Here is a 24,448-nt window from a genome sequence, read left to right on the forward strand (position 1 = left end):
TCCCTCAGGACAAACCATAAAAATATACATTTTATACCAAACAAGATTCAGTTACCAAATACAAAAAAAATTGGTTAGAATGTAATTGTAATATGTAATTCTTCATAAGGCATGATAAAACAACATTTAGTCATTAAAGTAAAGTTGACACACACCCAACTTCTCCTTCATTTAATGCCCTTTTCTTTCCTATTCACTTGTGTGAGACAACAATTTAAGTCACCAAATCTAAAGGTAGCCACTTGAAATTGCAATGTTTTATATTAGCAATTTTAATTATTTTTTCTTTTGCTGGTAATATGTATGTACTAAAGAAAACAGAGGGATACTCTCATATGTGAATTTGAGTGATGAGTTTTAATGATGGGAGGCCAACAGAATATCTGAATAGCTAGTTTACATTATGCTAAAACACATACAAAATCATAATCCTCAAAATGTTGCACTTATTACAAAATTTTATAATCTTATTTTGTTTATTCCCTCTGTTGTGACTAAATAAAACTTCCACAATGTATTATTATTATATGCAAGCATTTTGTTAAATCATTGTTTAATTTTAAAAATTATTATTGTAAACCAAAACATTGTTAATCAAACATCTTAATATATTTATATGTCTTCGATAATATTCTGCTCAGATGTAGAATTCCACTATGTTCTTCCCAAGGCTCGAGAAGTTAAGTAATAAATCCTTGCATTCCTGCAGAGAATTCAAGCTGTTAAGAGAGATGAATTCTATCTCTGTTTTCCTGTTTAGCATGTTAAAAGCTGTTCACATCTCATAGTAATATGCTTTTAGTAGATAGCATGATGATTTACACACTTTGTGCCTACATATACCCCCAAAAATAGCAAAATGATGGACCCTTAAAGATGTTTAGCAATTGATTATTTGAGAAAGACATATCAAGTGTTTTTGAAATGATTTTTTTACCAAAAAACACCTAAAGATAAATAAATACATCAGTGACACATATAACCTCAAACAAAGTAAAGAAATCAAGGAAAACATACAATATACAATTCCAAATTTTATACAGAACCACAGAATTATTGGGATATATTAACCCCAAAAATAGAGAGGAAAACAACTGCCTCATTTAAATTAATAAAAAAGAATGCTGATCTGTATATTTTACTTAGTTTTATAATATTGATTTCTCATTTTCGTTAGCATGGTTGCAATGAAGTGCTACCAAGGCGTTAATGACAAGATGGTCTTCTGGTACAGGATTTGTTGCTGGTGCAATATTTAGGAAAGCATTCTTATAAGCTTTATTTTATATCTTAGATATATATGGAATATAGAAAAACAAAAATAATACATCATTATTCTATATAATATATTTTAATCTATTTTTACATGAGGTTATATAAAAATTTGATTATATTGTTCAGAAAACATATAATCCATATTTTTGTTTTAAACTTAACTCATGGCATATGTTACATTAGTAAATTAGTACTAATTAATTAGTATATACATTAGTAGAAGTTTCCTAAATGTTTGGAGAAGGACAACAATAGTTTCATTTAAAATATTATAATTTACTTAGAAATACAATATCAAAATTTGGTGAAACTCTTATTTTTATGCTATTCCCCAATGAAATACATTTGTACAAACATATTTCTCCTTTTTAACTTTTTAAACTATTATTTTATGTATGTTTGCTTTGCCTGAATGGGTGTATGTGCATAGGATGAGTTGCTGGCATCTGCAGAGGTCAGAGGAAGGCATTAAATACCCTTCAACTGTAATAATATATGCTTGGAGTCCACATTAGGAATAATTAGGAAGAAATATGGGTCCCCTAGATGAGAAGCTCTTAATTGCTCAGCCATCTCTCCAACCCCATCTGCATGCATGTGTTCCTGTAATTGTATGTACCATGAATCCATGTGGATGCTACAGAAGACTGTTCACGACGATTTTCTCCTTCAAATATGTGGCTTCTGGACATAAAATTCTGATCCTTGGGCATAGTAGGAAGTACTTTTAACCAGTGAGTTATCTCAGAAGGCTCATTTTCTTTCTAACGCATATCTTTTTCTGAATATCTGAGTACATTTTACATCAATAATATACTATAAGAAAGTGGGTATTTCTTTTACATATGCTGTATCATGCTGATGTCTCATAATATATTAACCAGATCTAAGTGTGAGAGGTTAGAAGTTTTACATTACTCTGCATTAACAAATCTTTGAAATATATTCATGGATTCAAGACTTTGTTCAAAATTCATGTTATTTTTTTTTAAAACATGTATATAATAATGGGGAACTAAAAAATAAAAGAGAAAATCATGTTAGTGCCATGAGTTAAGCAACATTATTTGACCAGAATCATGACCCTGAAGTTGATACATTTCTAATGATTCCAGTCATTAAGCTTCTTGAGCATGCTACAATTTACTAAATCAAAAATGTCTTCAGGTGACTATGATGGGATGTCCTTGAGGTAGCTTGTAGAGATTTTTTGTCTTTGCCCATTTCCTTTGCCACAAAAGATGTTGAAAATCAAAATAAGAAAGTTTAAGGCTACAGTAATTCATGATAACTGATGGTCCATATTTCCCAATCAATGCTCTAAAGTCCCTTGTCACATATATTTGATAATTTTATAGCCATAAAGAAGTATGTACTCAATAATAAATGGATATTAGTAAAAAAAAAAAAAAAAGTACAGAATACCCAAGATACAGTCCACAAAACTCAAGAAGTTCAACATGCAAAGTGCCCCAGTGAGGATGCCTTAGTCCCACTTGGGAGGAAGAAGAAAGCAATCACAAGTGGGGAGTAAAGGAGGAACCTGAGAGGGAAAGTGGATGCCACACACATTCCAGTGAAGACTGTGTGTCAGGCCCAAAAGCTTGAATGGAATACCAAGGCAAAAAGTTTCATGAAAACTTAGTCGCCTGGAGCTTTGGCATCCAGTAGCATGAATGCTCCAAACTTGTCCTTGCATTAGTTGGTGAATGGATCTGTGTGCTTTCTTTCAGTATTGTTTTCTTATAGGTACCTCCAAGAAATAATTTGTCAAATACCTAAGCTAGTTTGAACTTTGCTTCCTGGCTTTCACAAATGTCCTAGGCAGTTCTGGAGCTGACTCTGGGCTTGGAATTTCGTAATAATGTTACTCATTCAGACAAAATGCCCCAGTGTTGACAGTTAGTAATTACGCATCTCACAGTTTGCCAGATAGGAGCTAGTAATCTCAGGGCTACTTCAAAATAGTAAATTTAAAATCCTCATTATAGTCAGGCATGGTGACTACATTACATATTAGAAGAAAGTTGGTGAGTTCTTCTGACAAATGGAGATTCCCTATAGACACTTAAAAGAGTAGCTAAGTTATTCCCATATGCAAGAATTTGCATTGGCCTAGGGGAAAGGAAGGTTGAGGCTTAAGGGTTTAAGGAAAGAAGGTTGTGGTTTAAGGGTTGTGCATTATTCATGGAAAGGTCAGCAAGAGCAGAAACCCCTTGGTGCAAGCTTTCACAAGGGTCAGAGGAATAGCATACATTGTGACTAGAATGTGACATCCTCACCTGGCTCCCTAATGGCTGACTTTAGAAAGGGCCACCTTTTATCTCAGTTGTAACCACTGCAAGGTTCATGTCAGTCTTTATGTATGCATTCCTCTGTTTTGTGTCAGATAACTTCAGTGCACCTTGCCTGATGTGTCACCTAACTTCTTTGTATTCTTCTGTAATGTAAGTCTGATGTTCACTTTAAGAAATTACATTCAGATACAGTAATCTCTCTGTGTCAGTGTCTGTTTGTCACTTCACCGACTCCTTGCTCACCTGAATATCAGGACCCTGTTTCCCCATGGGTTGAGGGACCGACTAAGTCCAGTCTGTGGCAAGCGAACTTTTGGGGGGCAGAATCAGGGGGAGAGGGAAACCTGATCTGATATTGGGTGAGGGAAAAAAACTAAAGCCCTGAGGGCCAGCAGAAAGAATGGAATCTGACAACCTCATAAGATAGGAATTTGGGGAAACCCCCTAGAATGCACCAGAGAACTGGGAGGCAAAAGACTCAAAGAGAGGGACTTTAGGACTCAAAGAGAGGGACTTTAGGACTCAAAGAGAGGGACTTTAGATAAAATGCCTGACATTAGGGAGAAAGAACTATAGAGTTCACCTCCAACAGGAAGACAGGGCATCAAGTGAAGGAGAGGGGGACTATCCCACAGACATAACTCTGACCCATAATTGTTTTTGTTTGAAAGAATTTCATGAACGGAAATGGAGAGAAGCTTGAGGAAAAGGTCTAACAACAGGCCCAAAGTAAGATCCAGCTCAAAGGGAGGTCCCCAGGCCTGACACTATACTGAGGTTATGGAGTACTCACAAAAAAGGATCTAGCATGACCACACTCTGGAAGAGCCAACAAGTACCCGAAAGACCCAAATGCAGACATTTGCACCCAACCAAGGAACAGAAGCAGCTGACCCCTTTTGTTGAATTAAGAAAGGCTGAAAGAAGCTGAGGAGAAGGACAATCCTGTATGAGGACCAGATGTCTGAATTAATCTGAACCCCCAAGATCTCTCAAACATTGGACCATCAGACAGACAGCATACACCAGCTGATAGGAGGCCCCCAACACACTTACAGTAGAGGACTTCTGCATCTATATTCATTCAGAGATGATGTACCTAATCCTCAAGAGACTGGAGGCACCAGGGTGTTTAGAGCTCAGGTTGGATGGAAGGTGGGGACATTCACATGGAGACAGGAGGGTGGGGAAGAGGTATGGGATGTGGAACTGTTGGAGGGTCAATTGTGTGGGGGTGATAAAATATGCAGTATAAATAAATAAATAATTTTTTAAAGAGTTTTATAAAGTACCTGGAGAACTTACTTTTAGAACTTACCAGACAGCTCTGCATCTATGCCTGGGTTCTTAAATCTGACTGTATCTGAGCAACTTGTAAGAATATTTTCATGAAAATTGTCATTTCTGTGTGCCTCACCTCATTCTGTAATATGTCACATGACTGCTGTGGGAGTCAGATTTTTCCAACCACAGTATATTTGGCTTCTTTTCAATATTTTAAAGAAGTTTTTCTTTTAAAATCTATGTTACCAGCCATGGTTAGTTGTTATTATAATAATTGACTTGCTATCATTATTTTTAAATACTTAGTGAAATAACTAGTTTTGTTTTTCCTTTGGCACATTGTCTTTTAAGATCTATCTGTTTGGAACAATGTCTATTTACTGTCTGAATTTCTTCTGATCATGAGTTACCATTGGGTTAAAATAAGCAATGTTAGTCACTTTATTCAATGCTATATATGTTAGGTTACTTCCAGACTGTAAGAACACATTCACTTTGTTGTTCAATTTTGCTGGTAACTTGAATGAGACAAGAATGTAGATGCCCCAAAAGATTTAGCATTTTCATTGTCTTTATGTGGTGAAATATTCTACTGTTTTCAAGAAATGCGACAACTGGTAGACTATGAAATGTCCTGATTTTGTCCAAAGTGAGCAGTATAAAGATGATTCTATTCATTAAATATGTTACTAACCATTGTGTACTGATATGAAAAGTCTTCCTTAATTTAGAACATGATAAACACAGGTAAAAGTCTGAAAACCACTGATGAAAACTCTAGTTGCCCAGAGACTTACACTAAGAGCTGTGATTTAAGATCCATTTGTCTTTAGTTCCTTCTCGTTTAGTAACTGATTGTATTTCTTCATCAAAATGAGAAAAAAATCTTTCTCTGCCTGAATTTATTTCTTTTCCAGTTCCTCAGTAAGAAGTTAGGGTCTGACTTCCTTTCTTTCTTCTTTCTTTCCCTTTCTTTTTAGAAAGCTTCCCTTTCAAACAATTCTTAGTTCACATCATGGCTAGGACTTCGTTTGGAAACTTTTGCACCATTCTTTCTTGAAATAAACTTAGTTTTAGACAGAGAATGTGACTGGCTCCTCTGGGCAACTGTGAATATCTATGGGATCTTCAAGGAACCACTGGCCGGGGGAAATGGTTGTTCAGGTGCATTTGCTAGGATTAGCCATCCTAGAGACTTGTTTCAGCTTTGAAGTGAGACAACCAAGCAAAATCTTGCCTACTATGGCAGTCATGACACCAAGCTTATCTGTTTCCACTGCATATATGCCAGTTTTATTATCTAGTTCTCAGTAGTTGGCTTACAAAAATAAAACCACTGCCAGAAATCAGCACTGCCCCAAAACATCCTGAGTGAACAATGAATGCACAAGGGTCAGTGTCAAACTGTGTTCACTGACAACTCACATTATTAAAGAAAATGTTATTTTTGTTATTGTTCGATTCTGTCAAGTCAAAATGTTCTCAATATGTCAAGCAATTGCTTATTTCCAGTATCTGTCAGACTTTCACTGCCACTAAATTAAGGTCAAAGTGGACGATGATCATGACAGGCAGCTTTAGGCTTGAATCTTATTCCTTCCTCATTCTGTTTTAACACTTAAATATTGTACACAGTAGGAATGTTCCTCCTAAACATGTGAAAAGGTACAGTCTGACATTTTACAGAGATTAAGTACTTTAAAAACATTCTGTCTGCCATTATTGTCACTCTGAGTGCTGTTGCAAATTCAAGCCAATGTTTGCAAATATCTAATCCCTGAGCATCTTGCAGGAGGCAGAGGCTTGCAAAGTGTGTTTGTTGTAATCACACATCTGCTGGTTACACATGACTAGTTTATCCTATCTTGGGGCTGATTATGTAAAATTTCTGGCACCATATGTCATCATCTTGCAATATTTATATGATATATTCTTTAAAATTGTAAAATATTATCCTCTCCTGAACGCTGAAATAGTTTTAGATGTGGAATCAAGAACTATTCAGTTTTAAAGCATATATGAGTTATGGAAAAACAAACAAACAAACAAAAACAGTTACCTGGGCGGTGAGACACAGACATACCCTTTCAGCATCATGTAATGATAACATAATGATGGTTGCATCTGTGGTGGTTATCAAACAACTGTCCTATTATACAATGTAATTTCAAAAGGGAAATATTTCATTCATTAAAGAAAAAAAACATTGTCTAAAAGATATTTGATGAATTTTTAGAATAATTTAATAATCTAATTTTACTTTCAAGTGTAGAACATTTACAACAAACTGAAGTATCTCTCACCAAATAATAAGTATTATATGTACATATATGTATATGTTTTGTTTATTTAATCACTTGAAATCATACCATGCTTTATTTCCATGCCATAGGTTGGTCTACTGAAGAGATGCAACTACAGTTTATCTTATTACATAACCTAATTAGCTTTTCTTGTCAATTAATGAATTGGGAAACATCTCATCTGAAAACAACTGTTGCCCTGAGCAAGACAGAGAACCTAGTTTATAGCTCCAGACAGATGGAGCAGGAATAGGGAAACAGGATGAGACTCATTGCAAACTAGCAAAGGAAAGGTTGTTTTGTTCCATGCATGGAAGGGTTTTTTTTTTTTTTTTTTACTACAGTCCTGATTGGGGATTTCACTATTTGCATTTCTCAGAAGGTCAGATAAGGCATTTTGTGTGGTGACTTGAATATGAGGAATACTGTGTTAACTTGGGTGTGGGACATGTGTAGATGCCTGGTGAACACGAACAGTCTTCCCTTAACAAGCTTTTCTTTTAACAAGCCTTATGTTTCTACATTTCCAGTTTTGAAGAGACCAGTAATTTGATAGATCAACTTCAGTGTTGGTCACATAAGTTTATTTTGTTTGTATTTAAGACAAAAATACATTTACTTAAACCTAAATTCACTGTTTTCAATTAGTCTATAAAATCTCTTATGCATAGTAGCTCCTCTGCCCACATTTCCTGCAGGCTGCTCTGTGTACAGTGACCCACAGCAGCCAGCAGGTCCTCCAGCGAGGTATTTCACTTTGATCAAATACCAGGAGGATCTCTGGATTGCCAAAGACTATGTAAGCAAAGACCTATCAAACAGAATATTCTGTTTGGCAGTATTTTTTGAAGTAACTACACTCAGAGCTCAGAGAGTCCAATTTTCTGTTTCTCAAAAAAACAGACTTCTTTTTTACTTTTTCTTTTCTCATTCTCCAAAGTCTCTCATACTTCCTCAGACTTCCTAGGGATTCAGAAGAATATGATGATTGGAGAGTTGCAAATGCGATATATAGTTTGTGCTGATTAATTGGCAAGAATGACTTTCACTTTAATCAATTGAAATTGTCATATAATGTTTCCTTCTATTTAACTTAAAATAATTAAAAATGTCACAATGTTCCTCTATATTGTAAGATTTAGAAGTAGAATATTTGACACTTTTGAGTCACTAGAACATCTCTCATGATTCTCTGTCTTCAAATTTTCATTAAAAAAATCTATGAATTAAAAAAATTAAAGTTTTATTTATCATTATATGTAAGTACATTGTTGCTGTCTTCAGACACCCAGAAGAGGGCATCAGATCCAATTACAGATGGTTGTGAGCCACAATATGGTTGCTGGGATTTGAACTCAGGACCTTCAGAAGAGCAGTCGGCACTTTTACCTGCTGAGCCATCTCTCAGGAACCGAATTTAAAAATTCTTAATTAAAAGAGAAAACTAAATTAATAAAATTAATTGATTATAAAAAGTAATTGGAAAAGCAGCTTTATATTAATAATGATGATAATAATATCATTGACACATTTTGAGCTTATTTTGTGCATGGTGGGAGATATGAGGCTTAAATCATTCTTCTGCATGTGGATTATCAGTTTGCCACCATGATTTGATGAATAAATCATTTTTCCTCAGTCTATCTTCTTGAGGCCTATTTCATGTTATGGTATATTACTAGGTACTTTACAGGGGAGGTGTTATAAACACAATGTTTTTCTTAATTTATTTCTTAAGCAAAATTTCAAGTTAAATAAATGATATTTACTTCTGCAAGTTGATTTTGTGTAATATAACTTTACTGTGTTTATTAAAGCTAAGAGTTTTCTGGTAAATTCTGTAGAGTCTTATAAAAGTAGAAGGATCTTGTCTGCATCTTTTCAAACTTTACTGCCACTGGATGGTCTTTCACTCTGTTCGTAATCTTGGTCAACTTTGAATATTTTCCCTTTGATCTATGCTTATCTGACACTGTTTGGTTTTGATTTGTGAACTTGAAAGTATGTGAAGGTCAACATCATTTATCTTTGCAAGCTAGCTTGGAATAATTTTCTAAGATCAACTGTTTATTACAATCAAAGACATTATAAGCTCCTCTCCAAGCTCTTTAAGATATGCCACTTATTAAGCTTTAAACATAATTGTAACTATATTTAAATTATATTGGTGAAGAAAAGGTACTGGGAATGGTATAGTCTAGAAACAGTTACTTCCCATGTTCATTCTTAACAGCAACAACTGTACAGGAGAATATTTGTCAATCACACTTACCATGGACAAACCATCCCCTCCTCAAGTGACTTCCCTCCTTGGGTATGTGAGGTAGGGACAGACTGAAAATCCTCTTATCTCTTATATGATGATCTATAGGCTTATCTATTTAAATGCTGAATTTCCATGGAGTAGAACTCTTTAGGAAGGTTTGGGAAATGTGGTCTTGTTGAAGTAGGTATAACTTTGTTGGATGAAGTATATAACCAGGAATGGGTTTTGATGTTTCAAAGCCCATACTAAGCTCAGTCTGTCTCTGTCTGTCTCTGTCTGTCTCTGTCTATCTCTGTCTGTCTCTGTGTCTGTCTCTGTGTCTGTCTCTGTCTGTCTCTGTCTGTCTCTGTCTCTCTCTGCCTCTCTCTGCCTCTCTCTGTCTCTCTCTGTCTCTCTCTGTCTCTCTCTCTTTGTCTCCCCCGCCCCTCTCTTCTCCCTGGAGATCAGGATGGAAGGCTCTCCGGTATAGCTCTAATTACATTCCTGTCTCTTTCTGGCCTGATAATCATGGACTAACCTCTAACTCTTCTTTACTCCTGGTATACATTTACAGCCATAGTAACTAAAGAGCAAGTGATTCTCAGCCCCAACTGAATCAATACAACACAACCATAGCACCTAAGCCTCAGTTATCATTGTAGAAGATGGGGTACAAATGTTGTAAGAGTAAGAGGAGTAAAAGTCTGCTGTGATTATTTTCCCCCCACAGATTGACAGGAAAGCTACAACCATGAAGTCTCATCAACTTGACAACCTAAAGAAAACTTAAGGAAATGAACAATTACAATTGATGTGCCGATACAGGAATTGGATATCTAATGGGGCCCCAAAGCTAAACAAAGCTCTGAAGGCAACTCGAAAATGATGTCAACTGGGCTAGAGAAATGGCTTAGCATCTGAGAGCATGGACTGTTTTTTACAACATGGCAGCTCACAATTGTCTTTAACTTTATTTCCAGAATATCTGACATCCTCACACAGATATACATGCATATATATAGGCAAAATACCAATGCTCTAGAAAAAAATCTGGTGGCAGAAATGGTTTTCTCTAATATCCAATATATATAAAGAACTCAAGAAGGTGGACTCCAGAAAATCAAATAACCCCATTAAAAAATGGGGCTCAGAGCTAAACAAAGAATTCTCACCTGAGGAACACCGAATGTCTGAGAAGCACCTGAAAAAATGTTCAGCATCCTTAATCATCAGAGAAATGCAAACCAAAACAACCCTGAGATTCCACCTCACACCAGCCAGAATGGCTAAGATAAAAAATTCAGGTAACAGCAGATGCTGGTGAGGATGTGGAGAAAGAGGAACACTCCTCCATTGTTGGTGGAATTGCAAGCTTGTACAACCACTCTGGAAATCAGTCTGGCGGTTCCTCAGAAAATTGGACATAGTACTGCTGGAGGATCCCGCAATAACTCTCCTGGGCATATATCCAGAAGATGTTCCAACCAGTAAGAAGGACACATGCTCAACTATGTTCTTAGCAGCATTATTTGTAATAGCCAGAATCTGGAAAGAACCCAGATGCCCCTCAACAGAGGAACAGATACAGAAAATGTGGTACATTTACACAATGGAGTACTACTCAACTATTAGAAAGAATGAATTTATGAAATTCATAGGCAAATGGATGGACCTGGAGGGCATCACTATGAATGAGGTAACCCAATCACAAAAGAACTCACATGATATGGACTCACTAATAAGTGGATATTAGACCAGAAACTTAGAATACCCAAGATACAAGATACAATTTGCAAAACACATGAAACTCAAGAAGAACGAAGATGAAAGTGTGGATACTTTGCTCCTTCTTAGAATTGGGAACAAAACACCCATGGAAGGAGTTACAGAGACAAAGATTGGAGATGAGACAAATGGATGGACCCAAACGCTGACACCATTGCACACAATAGCAAGATATTGCTGAAAGGACCCTGATATAGCTGTCTCTTGTGAGACTATGCCGGGGGCCTAGCAAACACCGAAGTGGATGCTCACAGTCAGCTATTGGATGGATCATAGGGCCCCCAATGGAGGAGCTAGAGAAGGTACCCAAGGAGCTAAAGGTGTCTGCAACCCTACAGGTGGAACAACAATATGAACTAACCAGTACCCCGGAGCTCGTGTCTCTAGCTGCATATGTATCAGAAGATGGCCTAGTCGGCCATCAGTGGAAAGAGAGGCCCATTGGTCTTGCAAACTTTATATGCCTCAGTTCAGGGGAACGCCAGGGCCAAGAAGTAGGAGTGGGGGAGGGGTTGGGGGACTTATGGGGTAGCATTGGAAATATAAATTAAGAAAATACCTAATTAATAAAAAAATCAAAAAAATTACAAGAGAATGAAAAAAAAAAGAAATAGTTTTCTCCAGGTAAAATCCCATAATCACTTACTCAATGCCAGTAGTCAACCTTCAAATCATATGCATATAATTAATAATATGTGTGCTGTATAGGTTGTATTAATGAATTTAGTAATTGTTATATAACAATGAATAAAAGAGGTCATGGATTCTATAGAGTACTAGAAAGATCACATAGAAAAAGTTAAGGGAGGAAAGGGTGAGAAATAGTATAATTATATTTCTTTTTCATTTCTTCATTAGATATTTTATTTATTTACATTTCAAAGGTTATACCCATTTCTGATTTCCCCTCCAAAAACCCCTATCCCATCCCTCACCCCCACCCCCAATCACCAACCACCCACTCTGGCTTCTTTGTCCTGGCTTTCCCCTGCACTGGGGCATCGAGTCTTCAGAGGACACAGGGCCTCTACTCCCATTCATGTCCAACAAGACAGTCCTCTGATAAATATGTGGCTGGAGTCATAGGTTCCTCCATGTGTACTCTTTGGATGGTGGTTTAGTCCCTGGGAGCTCTGGGGTACTGGTTGATTCATATTGTTGTTATACCTATGTGGCTGCAAAGCCTTTCAGTTCCTTGGGTACTTTCTCTACTTCCTCCATTGGGGATCCTGTGCCTGATCAGTCCAATTGTTGGCTGAGGGCATCCACCTATGTGTATTGTCAGGCACTGGCAAAGACTCTCTGTAGACAGCTATATCAAGCTCCTGTCAGCAAGCACTTGTTAGAATCCACAATACTGCCTGGGTTTTGGTGACTGTACATGGGAAGTATCCCCAGGTGACACAGTCTGTGCATGGCCTTTCCTTCAGTATCTGTACCAAACTTTGTCTCTGTATATCCTCCCATGGGTATTTTGTTCCCCCTTCTAAGAAGAACCAAAGTATCCACACTTTTGTGTTCCTTCTTCTTGAGCTTCATGTGGTCTATGTATTGTATTTTTGGTATTCTGAGCTTCTGGGTTAAGATCCACTTATCAGTGACTACATGCCGTGTGTGTCCTTTTGTGGTTGTGTTACCTCACTTCTAGTTCCATCTATTTGCCTAAGTATTTTATGAATTCATTGTTTTTAATAGCTGAGTATTACTCCACTGTGCAAATGTACCACATTTTCTGTATCCATTACTCTGTTGAAAGACATTTGGGTTCTTTTCAGCTTCTGGCTATTCTAAATAAAGCTACTATGAACATAGTGGACCATGTATCCTTATTCCATGTTAGAACATCTTCTGGGTATATGCCCAGGAGTGGTATAGCTTGATCCTCGGGTAGGACTATGTCCAAATTTCTGAGGAACCACCAGACTGATTTCCAGAGTAATTGTAACAGCTTGCAATCCCACCAGCAATGGCAAAGTGTTCCTCTTTCTCCACATCCTTGCCAGCATCTGCTGTCACCTAGTTTTTTATCTTAGCCATTCTGACTAGTGTAAGATAGAATCTCAGGGTTGTTTTGATTTGCATTTCCCTGATGACTATGGATGTTGAACATTTTTTTAGGTGCTTCTCAGCCATTCAGTATTCCTCAGTTGTGAATTCTTTGTTTAGCTCTCTACCCCACTTTTTAATAGGATTATTTGATTCTCTGGAGTCAAACTTCTTGAGTTCTTTGTAAATATTAGATATTAGGACTCTATTGGATGTAGGAATTGTAAAGATCTTTTCCCAGTCTGTTGGTTTCCATTTTGTGTTACTGATGGTGTCCTCTGGAGCAATGGGCTATGTATAGACAGCCTAGTCTCCAGTTGAGTTGAGGTCTAAACCCCGGTGAAACCAAGTGGTGATAATTCTCACCTACATGGGATGGAAGGCATTCTCTCATGTCTTTTGGACCCCTGGCTCCTGTCGAAGTTACTGCCCCCACAGCTACCACAGGAGAAGCGTGGCTGGTAGTCACTTACACAATGTAGCAAGCTTCTGACCTTAAGGCTAAACTCCTCCCAGTTACCTAGAAACAACAAGATAACCAGCCTACTATAAGAGGGGCTGCTCAGCCCCACCTTGCTCTATCCCTCTTACTCTATTAAGCTTTTACTTTCCTTACTCTCCCTCTTTCTCTCTCTCTCTCTCTCTTACACTCTCTTTCAGCTTTCTTACTCACTAGCCTTTCCCCTCTCTCTCTTTCCCCCTTCCCTCCTCTTGACCATGGCCAGTCTCTCTCTCTTTTACCTTCTCTCTTTCTTCCTGCCTTTCTACAATGAAGCTCTAAAACCATAGACTGTCTCTGTTCATAAAGGACCAGACTATAGACTCGCCTGCATGGGAACCTCTTTCCCTCTGCCCTCTTTTTCCATATCCCTGGGGCCAAGAGTGTTGCCCTAGGGCCCTTATTCTGTTTTCATCTCCTCTGCTGTATCCAGCATGGGATGCCAGAGACTGAGAACCTGGTAGGGGGCTGCCCCTTGTCCACCCCCTGCCGAGTGGGTTCAGTGGCTTTACACAATCAGATGCCCACCCAGGGTTGAGTGGAAAGCATCGAGCAGTCCTACCGCCTCTGCCTTCCCAGAGCACAGGAACTGTGTTGGGACAAGGACACAATCTCCCTTTCCCCTCTTCCCATACACCCTCCGGCCCCCAGTGGCCTTTGCCTTACAGGAGCTTTGCAATTTCATGAGGTCCCATTTGTCAATTCTTGATCTTAGAGCATAAGCTACTGGTGTTTTGTTCAGGAATTTTCTGCTGTGCCCATGTACTCAAGGTTCTTCCCCACTTTCCTTTTCATTACTTTCAGTGTATCTGGCTTTATGTGGAAGTCCTTGATCCACTTGGACTTGAGTTTTTTACAAGAAGATAAGAATGGAATGATCTGAATTCTACATGCTAACCACCAGTTAAAACATCACCATTTATTGAAAATGCTGTCTTTTATCCACTGGGTGTGTTTAGCTCCTTTGTCAAAGATCAAGGGACCATAAGTGTGTGGGTTCATTTCTGACCCTTCAGTTCTATTCCGTTGATCTACCTGCCTGTTACTGTACTAATATCATAAAGTTTTTTTGTTTTTCACAGTTGCTCTGTAGTACAGCTTGAGGTCAGAGATGGTGATTCCACCAGAAGTTCTTTTATCATTGAGAAGAGTTTTCACTATCTTAGGTTTTTTGTTATTCAAGATGAATTTGCAAATTTCTCTTTCTAACTCTATGAAGAATTGAATTGGAATTTTAATAGGGATTGCATTGAATCCGTAGATTGCTTTCAGCAAGATGGCCATTTTTACTATATTAATCCTGCCAATCCATGAGCATGGGAGATCTTTTCATCTTTTAAGATGTTCTTCGGTGATTTTCTTCAGAAACCTAAAGTTCTTGTCATACAGATCTTTCCAGATCTTTCCAGATCTTTCCCGTGCTTAGTTAGAATCACACCAAGGTGTTTTATAATATTGGTGACTGTTGTGAAAGGTGTTGCTTCCCTAATTTCTTTCCCAGCCTGTTTATCCTTTGGGTAAAGGAAATCCACTGAGATGATTGAATTAATTTTATATCTAGACACTTTGCTGAAGTTGTTTATCAGGTTTAGGAGTTCTCTGATAGAATTTTGGGGGTCACTAAGTATACTATCATATCATCCATAAATAGTGATATTTTGAATTCTTCCTTTCCAATTTGTATCCCTTTGACCTCATTTTATTGTCTAATTGCTCTGGCTTTGACTTCAAGTACTATATTGAATAGATTGGGAGAGAGTGGACAGTCTTGTCTAGTCCCTGATTTTGGTGGGATTGATTCAAGTTTCTCTCCATTTAGTTTGATGTTGGCTACTAGTTTGCTGTATATTGCTTTTACTATGTTTAGGTTTGGGCCTTGAATTCCTGACCTTTCCAACACTTTTATCATGAAAGGGTGTTGGATTTTGTCAAATGCTTTCTAAACATCTAATGAAATGTTCATATCTTTCTTTTTCCTTTGAGTTGGTTTATATAGCAGATTACCTTGATAATTTTCCATATATTGAGCTATCCATGCATCATTGGGATGAAGCCTACTTGATGATGATGAATGATCATTTTGATATGTTCTTTGATTCAGTTTGTGAGAATTTTATTGAGTATTTTTGCATCGATACTCATAAGGGAAATTGCTCTGATGTTCTCTTTCTTTATTGGGTCTTTTTTGGTTTAGGTATCAGAGGAATTGTGGCTTCATAGAACAAATTGGTTAGTGTCCCTTCTGTTTCTATTTTGTGGAATAGTTTGAAGAATAGTGGTATGAGATTTTCTTTGAAGGTCTGATAGAACTTTGCACTAAACCCATCTGGTCCTAGGCTTTTTTTGTTTGGGAGACTATTAATGACTGCTTCTATTACTTTAGGTGTTATGGGACTGTTTAGATCATTTACATGATCCTGATTTAACTTTGGTACCTGGTATATGTCTCGGAAATCGTCCATTTTATCCAGATTTCTCCAGGTTTGTTGAGTATAGGCTTTTGTAGTAGCATCTGTTGAGATTTTGGATTTCCTTGGTTTCTGTTGTTATATCTCCCTTTTCATTTCTGGTTTTGTTAATTAGAATACTGTCTCTGTACCCTCGCATAAGTCTGGCAAAGGGTTTATCTGTCTTGTTGATTTTCTCAAAGAACTAGCTCCTGGTTTTGTTGATTCTTTGTATAGTTCTTTTTGTTTCTACTTGGTTGTAGAAAGTGCAACAGGAGGTAAATTGCTCAGAGGATGATCTAACCACAGGCCACAATAAAACATTGTGATGTTCCAGAATAAAAGTCAGGAGGTAATAACTATACTATGATTATAAAATCTTTCCACCATGTAATAATCAAAACACTAAATGTATAGAACAAAAAAAGAATATTGAAAGGATCAAGGGGGAAAGGCCAAGTAACATATAAGGGCAGAGCTAAAATAATTACACCCAGCTTCCAAAAGAGATGCTAAAAGTCAGATGACCCTATCCATAGGTTTTTCAGCCTCTAACAGACCATGCATTGCCAGCCCAGACACTATACCCAACAAAACTTTCAATCACCATAATGTAGAAAATGAGCTATTCCATGAAAAACAAACAAACAAACAAAAAAAAATTCAAGCAACATCTATTCACAAATCCATCCATACAGAAAATACTAGAAGAAAAATTTCAACACAGTAATGTTAATTTTATCCTAGAGAATACAGGAAATAAATTCTCACCAGCAAAACCACACATACACACACACACACACACACACACACACACACACACACACACACACACACATACTACCACTACAAAAAACAGCAAAATAACAGGAATTAACAATCATTGTTTTTTAATATCTCTCAAGACCAACAAATTCAATTCCTCAATGAAAGGACACCTACTGTCAAAATGGATGTGAAAACATGATCCATTATTCTGCTGCATACATGAAACAAATCTTAATTTCAAAGATAGATATTACCTCAGAGTAAAGGGATGGAAAAAGGTTTTCTAAACAAATGGATCCCAGAAGCTGGACTAGCCATTCTAATATCTATTAAAATAGAGTTTCAGTCAAAATTATTCAAATAGATGAAGGATACTTCATATTAATCAGAAGAAAAATCCAACAAGATCATAGATTATGACTATCTATGGCCCAAATGCAAAGGTGCTCACATTTGTAAAGGAAACATTAAGCATGAATCTCATACTGTACCACAAACATTAACAGTGGCAAACTTCGATTCTTGACTCTTACCAGTAGACAGGTCATCCAGACAGAAACTAAGCAGAAAAATAATGGAAATAACAGACAATATAACTCAAACAGATGTTACATATATCTATAGAATATTCCACCTGAATACCAAAGAATATACCTTCTTCTCAGCACCTCAAGGAACCTTCTCCAAAAATGTCCATATGCTGTACTTCAATGCAAATCTCAGCAGACACAAGAAAATTGAGATAACCTCCTATACTTTATCAGACCACCATGGATTAAATCTTAACCAACAACAGAAACAACTAAAAGCCTACAAACCCACTGAATCTAAACAACTCACCATTGAAGTTATAAATACAGAAAAAAAATAGGACTTTCTAGAATTCAATGAAATCTCTAATGGCCAAGAAGCACTTTGAAAAATGTTCAATATCTTTAATCGCCAGGGAAAAGCAAATCAAAATGACTCTGAGATTTCAAATTATGTCTATCAGAATGGCTAAGATCAAAAACTCAGGTGACAGCTCATGCTAACAAGGATGTGTAGAGGGTAATATTCTTCCATTGCTGGTGACATTACAAATGTATACAATTTTGGAAATCAGTTTTGTGATTTCTCAGAAAATTGGGACTGGATCTATCTCAAGACCCAGTTATGTCACTCCAAGACATACGCCCAAAAGAAGTCCCATCATGCCCACATGCTCAACTATGTTCATAGCAAGTTTTCAATAGCCAGAAACTGTGATTTCTCTCACCTCAAAAATATGTATGGTATATTTACATAATGGAGTATTACTCAGCCATTAGAAATCATGTCATTATGAAATTTTCAGTCAAATTAATGGAACTATAAATCATCCAAAGTGATATAACCCTGACCCATAAAGATAGACATGGTATGTACTCACTTATATGTGCATATTAGTCAAGAAGTATAGGGTAAACATGCTACAAAGCACAGAAACAAAGCAACTAAGTTACAAGGAGGGCCCAAGGGCAGACACTTAAATTTCACTGAGAATGAGAAATAAATTAGGTATTAGGTTGGATGGGGCAAGACTTTGTAGGAGAGAAGAGGCCGAGAAAGGTGGAGTGAATTACAGTCATGGGGGAGAGAATACTTGGAGAGACAATTGAATTATGGGGAAGTAGCTCTGGGAGGATCTAGGACCCTAGGACTAAGGTAACTCCCAGTAACCTGAGGGTTCCCCTACTTAAGACTCCTAGCATTTTGGGATATGGAGGCTGAACCAGCCATCTTCTGTAACCAGGCAAGACTTCCAATGGAGGGATTGCAACACCAACTCAGCCACAAATCCTTAGACCCACAATTTGTCCTGGCTACAAGATGTACAGGGGTAAATGATGGAGCATAATTGAGAGAAATGCCAACAAATGACTGCATCAGCTTGAAAGCTATGCCATAAGAGTGTGCCTATCCCAGACACTGCTACTAATATACTTCAATGCTTACAGAAAGGAGTCTAGCAAAAGGGTCATCAGAGAAGCTTCCACAGAAGCTGATGGAAACTGATGCAGAGATCCAGAGCCAAACAGTAAGTGGAGCTTGGAGAATCCTGTGGACAAGGGGGAAGAAAGATTGAAAGAGCCAAAAGGGTAAAGGACATTATAAACAAACAAACAAACAAACAAACACCTACAGAATCAATTAACCTGAACCCACAGGGGCTCATAGAGAATGAATGGCCATCTAGAGAGCATACATGGGTTGGTCCTGTCCTCTCTACATATATATAAAACACTTGTTCAGGTGGATCTTCCAGTAGGACTCCCAAAACAGGAGCAGGGGGCTGTCCCTGACTACATTGCCTGCATTTGGATCCCTTTTACCTAACTGAGTTGTCTTGTCTAGCCTGGACAGAAGATGTGTTCACCAGTCCCATAAGATGCAAACTGGTGAGAGAGGCACCAGAATATTTGAAGGGTTTTGTTCTTGCCCTTTTCCTTGTACCAGACCTTAGGGTTGGAAATGCTGCTGCTCAATTAAATTAAATTAAATTAATTAAATTCAATGGATTCAATTGGGTCCCAAGGTAACAAAGGCAGCATTGAATCTCCAGAGACAAGGTGATTGTAATTATTATAAAGCACAGCATAGACAAAACAATGTTTATAATGACATACTCCACTTCTGGTACCAATTTGGAGATCAGGACTGGAACTCAAGTAAGCCAGTAAGTAATATCCATCCATGGCCTCTGCACCATCTCCTGCTTCTGGACCTGCTTGAGTTCAAGTCCTATCCTCCTTTGGTGTTAAACAGCAACATGGAAGTATAAGATGAATAAACCCTTTCCTCCCCAACTTGCTTCTTGGTCATGATGTTTGTGCAGAAATAGAAACCCTGACTAAGACAATGTGCCTAGTCTTATTGCAACTTGATATGCTAAGTCTGGTTGATATTGATTGTAGTCCTTCCCCCCCCCCCCCTGAGGAGAAGGGGAGGAGGTGTTGACTAGGGGGAGGGGAGAGGCAAAGGCTGGGACAGGAAGGAGAGGAGGGAGGGGAAACTGTGAGCTGAATACAGTAAATAAATAAGTTAATTAATAATAAAAAATAGAATCCTATTGAGTCATGTTTATAAGATTGTCTAGCAACATTTTCAAAAATACCAATTGGATAGTCAAAATAATTATTACCCAAAACTGTAAGTTGGATGACAGATTATCTGATACCTAACTTTCAATCATGGCACATAGTTATTTTTAGGGTGTAAACGCTAGAATTAACTTTTGTTCAGAGGTCAAATTAAAACCCAAGGTAGAATGCATGACTGATTGCACTAGTATGTAGGTCCCATACTATTGAAGTGCTATAAATAAAAGGTTCTCCTATTCACAGCATGTTCATATGTCCGTTTGGGAGACATTGAGGGTAATGGACCTGATATCTGTCTCTCTATTGTTTGAGACATTTAGGCTGTGAGTGTAGACTCTAAGATCTTCCACTGGTCAAAAGAATCCATACCCCTGTCATGTTAGACATGAGGAAAACTTAATCTTCCCTATAAATATGGAGGGGGATTTTGTTTTCATTGTTATTTCATTTGTTGTTTGGTTAATTGGTTCATTCATTCATTGCTTCTTGGTTTGGCCTACACAGTGAGAACTGGTCACGCCAGTACAGCTCATGAGGGGCAGACTTCTGGCAACTCTTATATTTACATGCATCCTTTTTCTGTAATAAGACTAACATACAATATATTCTGGTTAATCTGTGCCCCATCCAAGGTAAAAGGTACAACTTGGACAAAGAAATATTCTGCCATGCAAATGTATAGTAATTTATACCCACACGATTCAAACATCTATTTTTTATAACAATTGCTTTTCAAATACATCTAATTTTGAAAATTATTTTATATTAAGTACAGTTTAAGTACCTTAAATTTATTTTGAGTTACTTGCTTTAGGCTTAACTTTGATAAAATATACAGAAGACTATATAATGGGAGATTTAAATTGCATTTTCCTTCCAAGCTTGCTTCTATAAACAGATTACTTTTGTATTTAGCATGACTGCAAACATAGTTATGAGTACAATAAATAATTTGATAATTTATAAAATGATTAGTGATTAAATTGGATGTCTCAATTATCTTTAATAGTTTGTAATGTTTAGTAACTCTAATGAGATTAGGACTTTATATTTTCCCCATTAAGATTTTAAGCCTTCAAAATTATAATTTTGAATCGAAGCTCTTGTACAGCAAAATAAATTTTAAGCCATAGATGCAGTTCATAGAGAACTGGAGACATTATTTTTCCAATATTTTAAGTATAATTTAAAAAAAATAATATTTCCTTAAATGACAAAATTTCTCTAAATAGCTAGATTTTTACAAAGTACGCAAAGACATGTAATTACACACACTATTAAGTCAATTTTATTAGCATGACTAATCCATAACTTCAGAATCTATACATGGAATGCTGTAACAACTTATATTAAGTTAATCTTTGGTTTGGGGTTTTGCTTACATTTTCAACCACCCCCAAAATGGTCTGACAGAACCTGAGATAAGGAAAGTTTACATTTTAGCAAGAACTTTTTAATAATCTATGGCATCAGGGCCAAGAAGTGGGAGTGGGTGGGTAGGGGAGTGGGGGGGTGTACGGGGGACTTTTGGGATAGCATTTGAAATGTAAATGAAGAAAATACCTAATAAAAAATAATCTATGGCGTCATTAGAGGAGACATTTTTTAAAACCAAAACCAAGTAGGAAGAAGAGGGACTTAAAGAGTTAGATATTTGTAATGACATTTAGCCAGTTTAGCATTTTTTTTCCATTTTTTATTAGGTATTTAGCTCATTTACATTTCCAATGCTATACCAAAAGTCCCCCATATCCACCTACCCCCACTCCCCTGACCACCCACTCCCCCTTTTTGGCCCTGGTGTTCCCCTGTACTGGGGCATATAAAGTTTGCAAGTCCAATGGGCCTCTCTTTCCAGTGATGGCCGACTAGGCCATCTTTTGATATATATGCAGCTAGAGTCAAGAGCTCCGGGGTACTGGTTAGTTCATAATGTTGTTCCACCTATAGGGTTGAAGATCCCTTTAGCTCCTTGGGTACTTTCTCTAGCTCCTCCATTGGGAGCCCTGTGATCCATCCATTAGCTGACTGTGAGCATCCACTTCTGTGTTTGCTAGGCCCCAGCATAGTCTCACAAGAGACAGCTACATCTGGGTCCTTTCAATAAAATCTTGCTAGTGTATGCAATGGTGTCAGCGTTTGGGTGCTGATTATGGGGTGGATCCCTGGATATGGCAGTCTCTACATGGTCCATCCTTTCATCTCAGCTCCAAACTTTGTCTCTGTAACTCCTTCCATGGGTGTTTTGTTCCCAATTCTAAGGAGAGGCATACTGTCCACACTTCAGTCTTCATTCTTCTTGAGTTTCATGTGTTTAGCAAATTATATCTTATATCTTGGGTATCCTAGGTTTGGGGCTAATATCCAATTATCAGGGAGTACATATTGTGTGAGTTTCTTTGTGAATGTGTTACCTCACTCAGGATGATGCCCTCCAGGTCCATCCATTTGGCTAGGAATTTCATAAATTCATTCTTTTTAATAGCTGAGTAGTACTCCATTGTGTAGATGTACCATATTTTCTGTATCCATTCCTCTGTTGAGGAGCATCTAGGTTCTTTCCAGCTTCTGGCTATTATAAATAAGGCTGCTATGAACATAGTGGAGCATGTGTCCTTCTTACCAGTTGGGGCATCTTCTGGATATATGCCCAGGAGAGGTATTGCTGGATCCTCCGGTAGTACTATGTCCAATTTTCTAAGGAACCGCCAGACTGATTTCCAGAGTGGTTGTACAAGCCTGCACTCCCACCAACAATGGAGGAGTGTTCCTCTTTCTCCACATCCACGCCAGCATCTGCTGTCACCTGAATTTTTGATCTTAGCCATTCTGACTGGTGTGAGGTAGAATCTCAGGGTTGTTTTGATTTGCATTTCCCTGATGATTAAGGATGTTGAACATTTTTTCAGGTGTTTCTCTGCCATTCGGTATTCCTCAGGTGAGAATTCTTTGTTCAGTTCTGAGCCCCATTTTTTAATGGGGTTATTTGATTTTCTGAAGTCCACCTTCTTGAGTTCTTTATTTTTTTTTTTCCATTTTTTATTAGGTATTTAACTCATTTACATTTCCAATGCTATACCAAAAGTCCCCCATATCCACCCACCCCCACTCCCCTGCCCACCCACTCCCCCTTTTTGGCCCTGGTATTCCCCTGTACTGGGGCATATAAAGTTTGCAAGTCCAATGGGCCTCTCTTTCCAGTGATGGCCGACTAGGCCATCTTTTGATATATATGCAGTTAGAGTCAAGAGCTCCGGGGTACTGGTTAGCTCATAATGTTGTTCCACCTATAGGGTTGCAGATCCCTTTAGCTCCTTGGCTACTTTCTCTAGCTCCTCCATTGGGAGCCCTATGATCCATCCATTAGCTGACTGTGAGCATCCACTTCTGCGTTTGCTGGGCCCCGGCATAGTCTCACAAGAGACAGCTACATCTGCGTCCTTTCAATAAAATCTTGCTAGTGTATGCAATGGTGTCAGCGTTTGGATGCTGATTATGGGGTGGATCCCTGGCTATGGCAGTCTCTACATGGTCCATCCTTTCATCTCAGCTCCAAACTCCGTCTCTGTAACTCCTTCCATGGGTGTTTTGTTCCCAAATCTAAGGAGGGGCATAGTGTCCACACTTCAGTCTTCATTCTCCTTGAGTTTCATGTGTTTAGCAAATTATATCTTATATCTTGGGTATCCTAGGTTTGGGGCTAATATCCACTTATCAGTGAATACATATTGTGTGAGTTTCTTTGTGAATGTGTTACCTCACTCAGGATGATGCCCTCCAGGTCCATCCATTTGGCTAGGAATTTCATAAATTCATTCTTTTTAATAGCTGAGTAGTACTCCATTGTGTAGATGTACCACATTTTCTGTATCCATTCCTCTGTTGAGGGGCATCTAGGTTCTTTCCAGCTTCTGGCTATTATAAATAAGGCTGCTATGAACATAGTGGAGCATGTGTCCTTCTTACCTGTTGGGGCATCTTCTGGATATATGCCCAGGAGAGGTATTGCTGGATCCTCCGGTAGTACTATGTCCAATTTTCTGAGGAACCGCCAGACTGATTTCCAGAGTGGTTGTACAAGCCTGCACTCCCACCAACAATGGAGGAGTGTTCCTCTTTCTCCACATCCACGCCAGCATCTGCTGTCACCTGAATTTTTGATCTTAGCCATTCTGACTGGTGTGAGGTAGAATCTCAGGGTTGTTTTGATTTGCATTTCCCTGATGATTAAGGATGTTGAACATTTTTTCAGGTGTTTCTCTGCCATTCGGTATTCCTCAGGTGAGAATTCTTTGTTCAGTTCTGAGCCCCATTTTTTAATGGGGTTATTTGATTTTCTGAAGTCCACCTTCTTGAGTTCTTTATATATGTTGGATA

This window comes from Mus musculus, chromosome 11, assembly GCF_000001635.26.
Source record: "Mus musculus strain C57BL/6J chromosome 11, GRCm38.p6 C57BL/6J".
Lineage (NCBI taxonomy): Eukaryota > Metazoa > Chordata > Mammalia > Rodentia > Muridae > Mus > Mus musculus.